Here is a 9,071-nt window from a genome sequence, read left to right on the forward strand (position 1 = left end):
TATCTCTGTCAAATATAGTCCTATCCTACCAAACCATACATCAATCGAAAGCTTATTTATTCAGCATTTCATGCGATGTGTAAATCTTAATTTTTTTTTTAAATGGACCCATGTGACTGGTTTTGTGGTCCAGGGTCACATATGGAGTTGTATTGGAATGGTAAAGAGTGTAGGACAGGAGCGCCTCCACTGAAGGGTAAAATATGATGAACAAGTCTAAGAATGTTTCAGGTATGGTTGAAAATGCCATCATTGGCCTATAAAGATAAGATTCTAGGAATCAAGAAGACTATAAATAATGAAGGATTCCCTCACTTCACCGTCACACTCTATAATCACTCTGTGTCACTGCTGGCCTTTTCTTGCAAGAAAATAAACCTCATCAAAGACCCTGGAAACGTTTGCCTCTGATTTCCATTACACGAGAGTAGATGTTAAAACTTCATGCTGATTTGTACTCGGCTTTCGCCAAGATAATCACCAACTAAGACGTAGCTTTACAGTAACCTATCTGAGACCTAACCACAATCTCACAATCTCTCCTCAACCCAACCATACGCGCCAACCCGTTTGACTAAGGCTGTCGAGCCCCACTGGTGCGTTAATATGCAGTTTCAGTGGCAACGGTTCCGTGTTGGCATACCACCTACCACAAAACACAATATCTGCCCAACCACCCGTCATTCACGCAATATACACAGGAACGTAATGACTGTAAATACTATACAACCTATACAAATAAACCAACAGTTGCTGCTGAGACCTAACCACAATCTCACCGCAACCCAACCATACGCGCCAACCCGTTTGACTAAGGCTGTCGAGCCCCACTGGTGCGTTAATATGCAGTTTCAGTGGCAACGGTTCCGTATGGCATACCACCTACCACAAAACACAATATCTGCCCAACCACCCGTCATTCACGCAATATATACAGGAACGTAATGACTGTAAATACTATACAACCTATACAAATAAACCAACAGTTGCTGCTGAGACCTAACCACAATCTCACAATCTCTCCGCAACCCAACCATACGCGCCAACCCGTTTGACTAAGGCTGTCGAGCCCCACTGGTGCGTTAATATGCAGTTTCAGTGGCAACGGTTCCGTATGGCATACCACCTACCGCAAAACACAATATCTGCCCAACCACCCGTCATTCACGCAATATACACAGGAACGTAATGACTGTAAATACTATACAACCTATACAAATAAACCAACAGACCTTTCAAGTTTTCAAGAATTCTACGAAACCGTAGCATGGCGGCCTGTACACAGCCAGCTAGAATCTTTCCGTCTCAACCACAGCCAGTTGCTGCTCCTCTCTGCTGCTTCGGATAAGTTCTTTACTGTACGACGCAACTCTTGGCCACTGAATCCGACGTCTCTGAGGAACCGGGTTGTAGAGTGTGCCACAAAACCACGACAACCCACTTCCACTGGATAAACCTGGACTCTCCATCCTCGCTGTTCTGCTTCAGTGGCCAGATGAGCATACCGCAGTTTCTTGCTCTCATATGCCTCATCTACCGCATCCTCCCATGGCACTGTTAACTCTATCAGTTGAACAATGCGTGCTGATCCAGACCACAAAACAATATCTGGCCGTAGGTTAGTGGTGGCAATCTCAGGTGGAAAAATAAGCCGTTGATCAAGATCAACCAGTATCTTCCAGTCCCTAGCAGCTTCCAGTTGTCCTGGGCGAGAATTGGTGTTAGCACCTTTTCTTGGTGGTTGCTCGCCTGGGCGGAGGAATATTGTCTTCTGCGTGTAATGTTTTGCTAGAACAGGCGGCAATTTATTGGTCATACTACGCTTGCCTTCCAATGCTAAAGCCAAACATCGCAATACTTGGTCATGGCGCCAAGTAAACCGACCCTGGCTAAGAGCCACCTTACATCCTGTCAAAATGTGCCTTAATGTGGCAGGTGATGAACACAAAGGACAAGATGGATCCTCTCCTACCCAGAGGTTTAGGTTCTGCGGTGATGGGAGAACATCATATGTTGACCTAATAAGGAAACTGATCCTACTCTCTTCCATTGACCAAAGGTCTTGCCAGCCCATTTTGCGTTGTTCCACACTCTCCCATCTCATCCACTCTCCCTGCTTGGCCTGGGAAATGGCCTTTATACATCTCATCCTCTCCTCCTGCTTTCGCACCTCATTGACTACCAGCTTCCTCCTTTGGGCTGGGCCTGCCTTGTGCCATTTAGGAGGAGCTAGACTGAGCCCAAAACCCCCTCTTCCATGCTGTACCTGTCCCACGATATCCCCAATTTGAAGGTCAGCCTTTGCCTCTACTACAGATTTCTTTGCTGACCACTTTCTACCAGTTTTTACCACAGGGGCTGTCTCCCTTACACATTTGTCACGTGACTCTGCTAAAGTCATTTCCAGTCTGACCTTGGCACACTTAAACTCCTCGGTTAAAGCAGAGACTGGCAGCTGCAATACTCCTTTACTATAAAGTCCCACTCGGCTGAGGCAGCGTGGAACTCCCAACCATTTCCTGATGTATGAACTTATTAACGCTTCCAGCTTATCCACTGTTGTCAAAGAAACCTCATACACAGTCAGTGGCCACAGCAACCTTGGCAGTAGACCAAACTGAAAGCACCAGAGTTTCAGTTTGCCTGGTAGAGCACAGCTGTCTATGCTCTTCAACCCTTCCACTGCTTGTCGTCTAACTTCTCCCACTCGAACTGTGTCCTTTAGATCCCCATCGCACCATCTCCCTAGACTCTTCACTGGCTTCTGAGAAACTGTTGGTATTGCCTCACCATTAGTGAAGAATGTTTTATCTACTACCTTGCCTTTAATTATGGAGATGCTCCTTGATTTAGAGGGCTTAAATTGCATTCGTGCCCATTCAATATTATCTGTTAACTTCCCCAATAACCGATTAGTGCAGGCTACCGTTGTAGTCATGGTTGTCATGTCATCCATGTATGCTCTGATTGGTGGTAGTCGCATCCCAGAAGCCAAGCGCTCTCCTCCTACTACCCATTTTGATGCCCTAATGATTACTTCCATTGCCATGGTAAAAGCCAGTGGAGAAATGGTGCATCCTGCCATTATTCCAACCTCTAAGCATTGCCATGTAGTGCTGAATTCTGGAGTTGAGAAACTAAATTGCAAATCTCCAAAATAGGCTTTCACTAAATTTGTTATCGACATCGGTACCCTGAAAAAATCAAATGATGCCCAAAGAAGCTCATGTGGCACTGAACCATATGCATTAGCCAAATCCAGGAATGTCACGTGGAGCTCCTTCCTCTCCTTTTTAGCTGATTGAATTCGTTGCCAGATAACACTGATGTGTTCTAAGCATCCTGAGAATCCTGGAATGCCCGCTTTTTGAACTGAAGTGTCAATGAAGCCATTCTTTAATAGGTAGGTTGACAATCTCTGAGCAATAATGCTGAAGAAAATCTTTCCTTCGACGTTTAATAGTGAAATAGGGCGAAACTGACTGATGCTTGTAGCATCTTTTTCTTTGGGTATAAAGACTCCCCCTGCTCTGCGCCATGCTCTAGGTACAACCTGCTTTTCCCAAGCCACTTTTATCAATTTCCACAGAATTCGTAGAACTCCTGAAGCACTCTTGTACACTCTGTACGGAACTCCATTAGGCCCTGGAGATGATGAAGCCCTTGCCTTTCTCACAACCTGCTCTATCTCTTTCCACTTAGGTGCACAGACCGCCATTTGGTATTCTGGTGGATTGACAGGTGGGATGTCTGACGGAATAGACATAGGCTTATGCCTTTTTGCATCTGTATGTGTTTCCTCCAAATATCTCTCTAGCTCAACCCTAGATGCTTTTAAAGTGCCATTCTTCTCACTGGTGAATAACTTCTTTGCGAATTTGAATGGATCTTTATAGAAATTAGCCCTCGCACGCTCCTTCTTTTTGTAGCGTTTCCGTAGGCGCTCAGCTCTGCGTAATGTTGCAAGCTTATCTTTTATGGCCCTTTGTAAGAGATTGAGTCCCTCCTTATGACTTTGTTCCGCTCTTTTCCATTGCTTCCTCAGCTGTCTCCTTTCTCTAACTAACCCTTCAATTTTCTGCTGCCGTCTAGACAATCCAGGAGTAGTTTGTACTTTTTCCTTCCTTTTTTCCACACCAAACCTCTCACTTCCATATGCGTAAATGATGTCCCCAAATTTATCCAGCTTCTTTTCAACTGTACCAGTTAATCTTTCTAATGCAAAGCATAGATCTGTGTTTACCGTGTCCCATGCAGTTTTCTCACAAGCTCTTGGCCATCTAACTCCAGGCCTATGCCCGTTGAGGTTCTTTTCTCTCTTATGCTGGTTAGTCTGACCGGGTTCACAAGAATCAATGTGTTCATCACTAACTGTGCAAACCCTCCTCTCCTCTATGACAGGGGTGCTGATATCCTGCGAACTGTGGTTTGCTTCCTGTCGCTGGATTTCATTCGACTGACTTGACTGACTTCGTAAGAAGTACTGATCAATGCGAGGCCCTTGTCCCTTCTCCCTCAAGCATTTCATTTTCCCTTGATGAATCTTCAAACCCCTGACCGTTGTCGCCTTGCTCCAGCCACAGACACAAGCTTGAAGTTCAATGGCTTTGCTAACTGCAGAACCTGAACTAGTCTTTTGTGAAGTACTCTCTATACTCATATCCGTTTCCATTCCAAAGTCGTTAACCATGTTGTCCACCATTGAGTCATCTTCCGCCCCTGCTCTCGCAAACTCTAGGGGTATTTTCCTCTTTAATTTTTCAGAAGCCTTGGGCGGGTGTCTCCAGCATCCTGTAAACACGGAGCTGGATACTGCCGACAAGGGTAGCTAACCCTTACCAGCCCCATTGGGGTCTCTTTCCTCCTGTCAGCTGTCTCTCCAGGCTGTCACAAGGTCTTTCCCTTGTTGCCAGCAGCACTATTCACCGCAGTCACTGGACGTATCCAGATCTTCATGATTTCCATTACACGAGAGTAGATTTTAAAACTTCATGCTGATTTGTACTCGGCTTTCGCCAAGATAATCACCAACTAAGACGTAGCTTTACAGTAACCTATGCTTCTCCATCCATTTACGCTTCTTTCCATCTAGTGACGTGAATCTTCTGTCTGGTGTTAATACAGTGTATTGCGCGTCAGCACACACAACGGCTGCAACCACAGTGCGGTCCCCCATAACAACCCTCTGGATTGAGCGGAGTAGGGAACATCTCTAGGGTCTTCAAGTGGGCACCTTCCATCCTCAGTGTTTCGTCGACTAGCCCACGACACCTCAAGAGGGCTCGACAGTGACTCTGGCGTCCCAGAGTCACCCCCCTCCGTCCCCCACTCAACTCAGCCCAGCTTACTGACCTCTACTTCCCTCTTGCTGCTGAGACCTAACCACAATCTCACAATCTCTCCGCAACCCAACCATACGCGCCAACCCGTTTGACTAAGGCTGTCGAGCCCCACTGGTGCGTTAATATGCAGTTTCAGTGGCAACGGTTCCGTATGGCATACCACCTACCACAAAACACAATATCTGCCCAACCACCCGTCATTCACGCAATATACACAGGAACGTAATGACTGTAAATACTATACAACCTATACAAATAAACCAACAGTTGCTGCTGAGACCTAACCACAATCTCACCGCAACCCAACCATACGCGCCAACCCGTTTGACTAAGGCTGTCGAGCCCCACTGGTGCGTTAATATGCAGTTTCAGTGGCAACGGTTCCGTATGGCATACCACCTACCACAAAACACAATATCTGCCCAACCACCCGTCATTCACGCAATATATACAGGAACGTAATGACTGTAAATACTATACAACCTATACAAATAAACCAACAGTTGCTGCTGAGACCTAACCACAATCTCACAATCTCTCCGCAACCCAACCATACGCGCCAACCCGTTTGACTAAGGCTGTCGAGCCCCACTGGTGCGTTAATATGCAGTTTCAGTGGCAACGGTTCCGTATGGCATACCACCTACCGCAAAACACAATATCTGCCCAACCACCCGTCATTCACGCAATATACACAGGAACGTAATGACTGTAAATACTATACAACCTATACAAATAAACCAACAGACCTTTCAAGTTTTCAAGAATTCTACGAAACCGTAGCATGGCGGCCTGTACACAGCCAGCTAGAATCTTTCCGTCTCAACCACAGCCAGTTGCTGCTCCTCTCTGCTGCTTCAGATAAGTTCTTTACTGTACGACGCAACTCTTGGCCACTGAATCCGACGTCTCTGAGGAACCGGGTTGTAGAGTGTGCCACAAAACCACGACAACCCACTTCCACTGGATAAACCTGGACTCTCCATCCTCGCTGTTCTGCTTCAGTGGCCAGATGAGCATACCGCAGTTTCTTCCTCTCATATGCCTCATCTACCGCATCCTCCCATGGCACTGTTAACTCTATCAGTTGAACAATGCGTGCTGATCCAGACCACAAAACAATATCTGGCCGTAGGTTAGTGGTGGCAATCTCAGGTGGAAAAATAAGCCGTTGATCAAGATCAACCAGCATCTTCCAGTCCCTAGCAGCTTCCAGTTGTCCTGGGCGAGAATTGGTGTTAGCACCTTTTCTTGGTGGTTGCTCGCCTGGGCGGAGGAATATTGTCTTCTGCGTGTAATGTTTTGCTAGAACAGGCGGCAATTTATTGGTCATACTACGCTTGCCTTCCAATGCTAAAGCCAAACATCGCAATACTTGGTCATGGCGCCAAGTAAACCGACCCTGGCTAAGAGCCACCTTACATCCTGTCAAAATGTGCCTTAATGTGGCAGGTGATGAACACAAAGGACAAGATGGATTATTCAGAGATAGAATTTGGTTTGCCACCACGTAATCTATACATATAGAGGCATAAATAGCAAGTTTCATCACATCAAGTTTGTTGCTTTTGTGGGTCATAAATAATGTTTGTTTGTTACTAACTGAAAGTGTGATGGAAATGAAAGCTTATGAAAGATGTACTGATTAACCTAACACCCAAAACCTTCCACACTGAGTTTACAAAATCTGTAGATCAACATTGTAGCAAAGTTCATTATTGTGGGAAGAAGGAGGCGGAAGCCGACGCACATTCAAATACTTCAATACAATAAATGAAATAAAAAGACAGCATCCCCTCACGGTCGACTGCCGCCACACACAATAAAACAAACACAACACAAGTACAGGCCTGTTCCTCTCTATCTCTCCACTGTCGTCGCTCCTCCTTTCTGCTTCTGCTCCTCCGTGAGAGACACGAGACCGGTGCGTCTCACAGGAGTCTCATCATCACTCACGCCGCAAGCCTCGTCCTGCTCGACACACAAATGCTTGAAAAAAGTGCTTTCAACAATGAGCACTAGAAATGCAGAATTTTTTAGTCTTGAAAATATGAGCAGCGAAATATTGTGTGAATCGAGTCTGTGTGTGATGAAGATGAAGATGAAGATGTTCATGGTGTGAAACTGTTGTCAGTGAAGTTTATCAGCAGAGCAACATCAGGAGAAGAGCTGGGAAATAAACGGTTCATGAGTGTGTGTGTGTGTGTGTGTGTGTGTGTGTGTGTGTGTGTGTGTGTGTGTGTGTGTGTGTGTGTGTGTGTGTGTGTGTGTGTGTGTGTGTGTGTGTGTGTGTGTGTGTGTGTGTGAGGTTTGAGGATGACATCAGATGAGTCTAAAAGAGTCCAGGGCTGGGTTCCAGTCCACTTTTACAAACGCACTTGAGAACTTCCCTAAGCACTTCCCATCGGGGGAATCCCTGCCGCCATTTTGAAGTGCGTTTCACTTCGTGAAGTGGACGAGGGAAGTTTATAGTGGACGAGGGAAGTTTATAGTGGACGAGGGAAGTTCAACTCCATAGCTGATTCCAAGTGAACAAAGGCTAGGAAGTTCCAGTTCAGCCCATTGCAGTTTCCGCCAGTAGTGGACACTCGTGCAACGAAAGCAATGAGACACATCCGAGTGAACGAGACGGAGGGAAGTTAGCGAGTGAAGGGCATGTCAATTTTGGACTGGAACGCAGCCCAGGAGTGAACAGACTGATGATGAAGAAGAAGATGATGACAAAGAAGATGACGAAGATGATGATGATGATGAAGATGTAGATGTTCAGGTCTTCAGCTGCTGATGGATGTCAGTGATGATGATGATGATGATGATGATGATGAAGATGTTCAGGTCTTCAGCTGCTGATGGACGTCAGTGATGAAGATGATGATGAAGATGATGAAGATGTTCAGGTCTTCAGCTGCTGATGGATGTCAGTGATGATGATGATGATGATGATGATGATGATGTAGATGATGATGATGATGATGATGATGATGATCATGATGAAGATGATGAAGATGATGATGATGTTCAGGTCTTCAGCTGCTGATGGATGTCAATGATGATGATGATGATGATGATGATGAAGATGTTCAGGTCTTCAGCTGCTGATGGACGTCAGTGATGAAGATGATGAAGATGATGATGATGATGAAGATGATGATGATGATGATGATGATGATGATCATGATGAAGATGATGAAGATGATGATGATGTTCAGGTCTTCAGCTGCTGATGGATGTCAATGATGATGATGATGATGATGATGATGAAGATGTTCAGGTCTTCAGCTGCTGATGGACGTCAGTGATGAAGATGATGAAGATGATGATGATGATGAAGATGATGATGATGATGATGATGATGATGTTCAGGTCTTCAGCTGCTGATGGATGTCAGTGATGAAGATGATGAAGATGATGATGAAGATAATGATGATGATGATGATGAAGAGGATGATGATGTTCAGGTCTTCAGCTGCTGATGGATGTCAGTGATGAAGATGATGAAGATGAAGGTGATGATGATGATGATGATGATGAAGATGTTCAGGTCTTCAGCTGCTGATGGATGTCAGTGATGAAGATGATGATGATGATGATGATGATGATGAAGATGTTCAGGTCTTCAGCTGCTGATGGATGTCAGTGATGATGATGATGATGATGATGATGTTCAGGTCTTCAGCTGCTGATGGATGTCAGTGATGAAGATGATGAAAATGATGATGATGATGAAGA

This window comes from Siphateles boraxobius, unplaced genomic scaffold, assembly GCF_051911475.1.
Source record: "Siphateles boraxobius isolate OS27281-9 unplaced genomic scaffold, OSU_SipBor_1 81, whole genome shotgun sequence".
In the NCBI taxonomy this organism is placed as follows: Eukaryota; Metazoa; Chordata; class Actinopteri; order Cypriniformes; family Leuciscidae; genus Siphateles; species Siphateles boraxobius.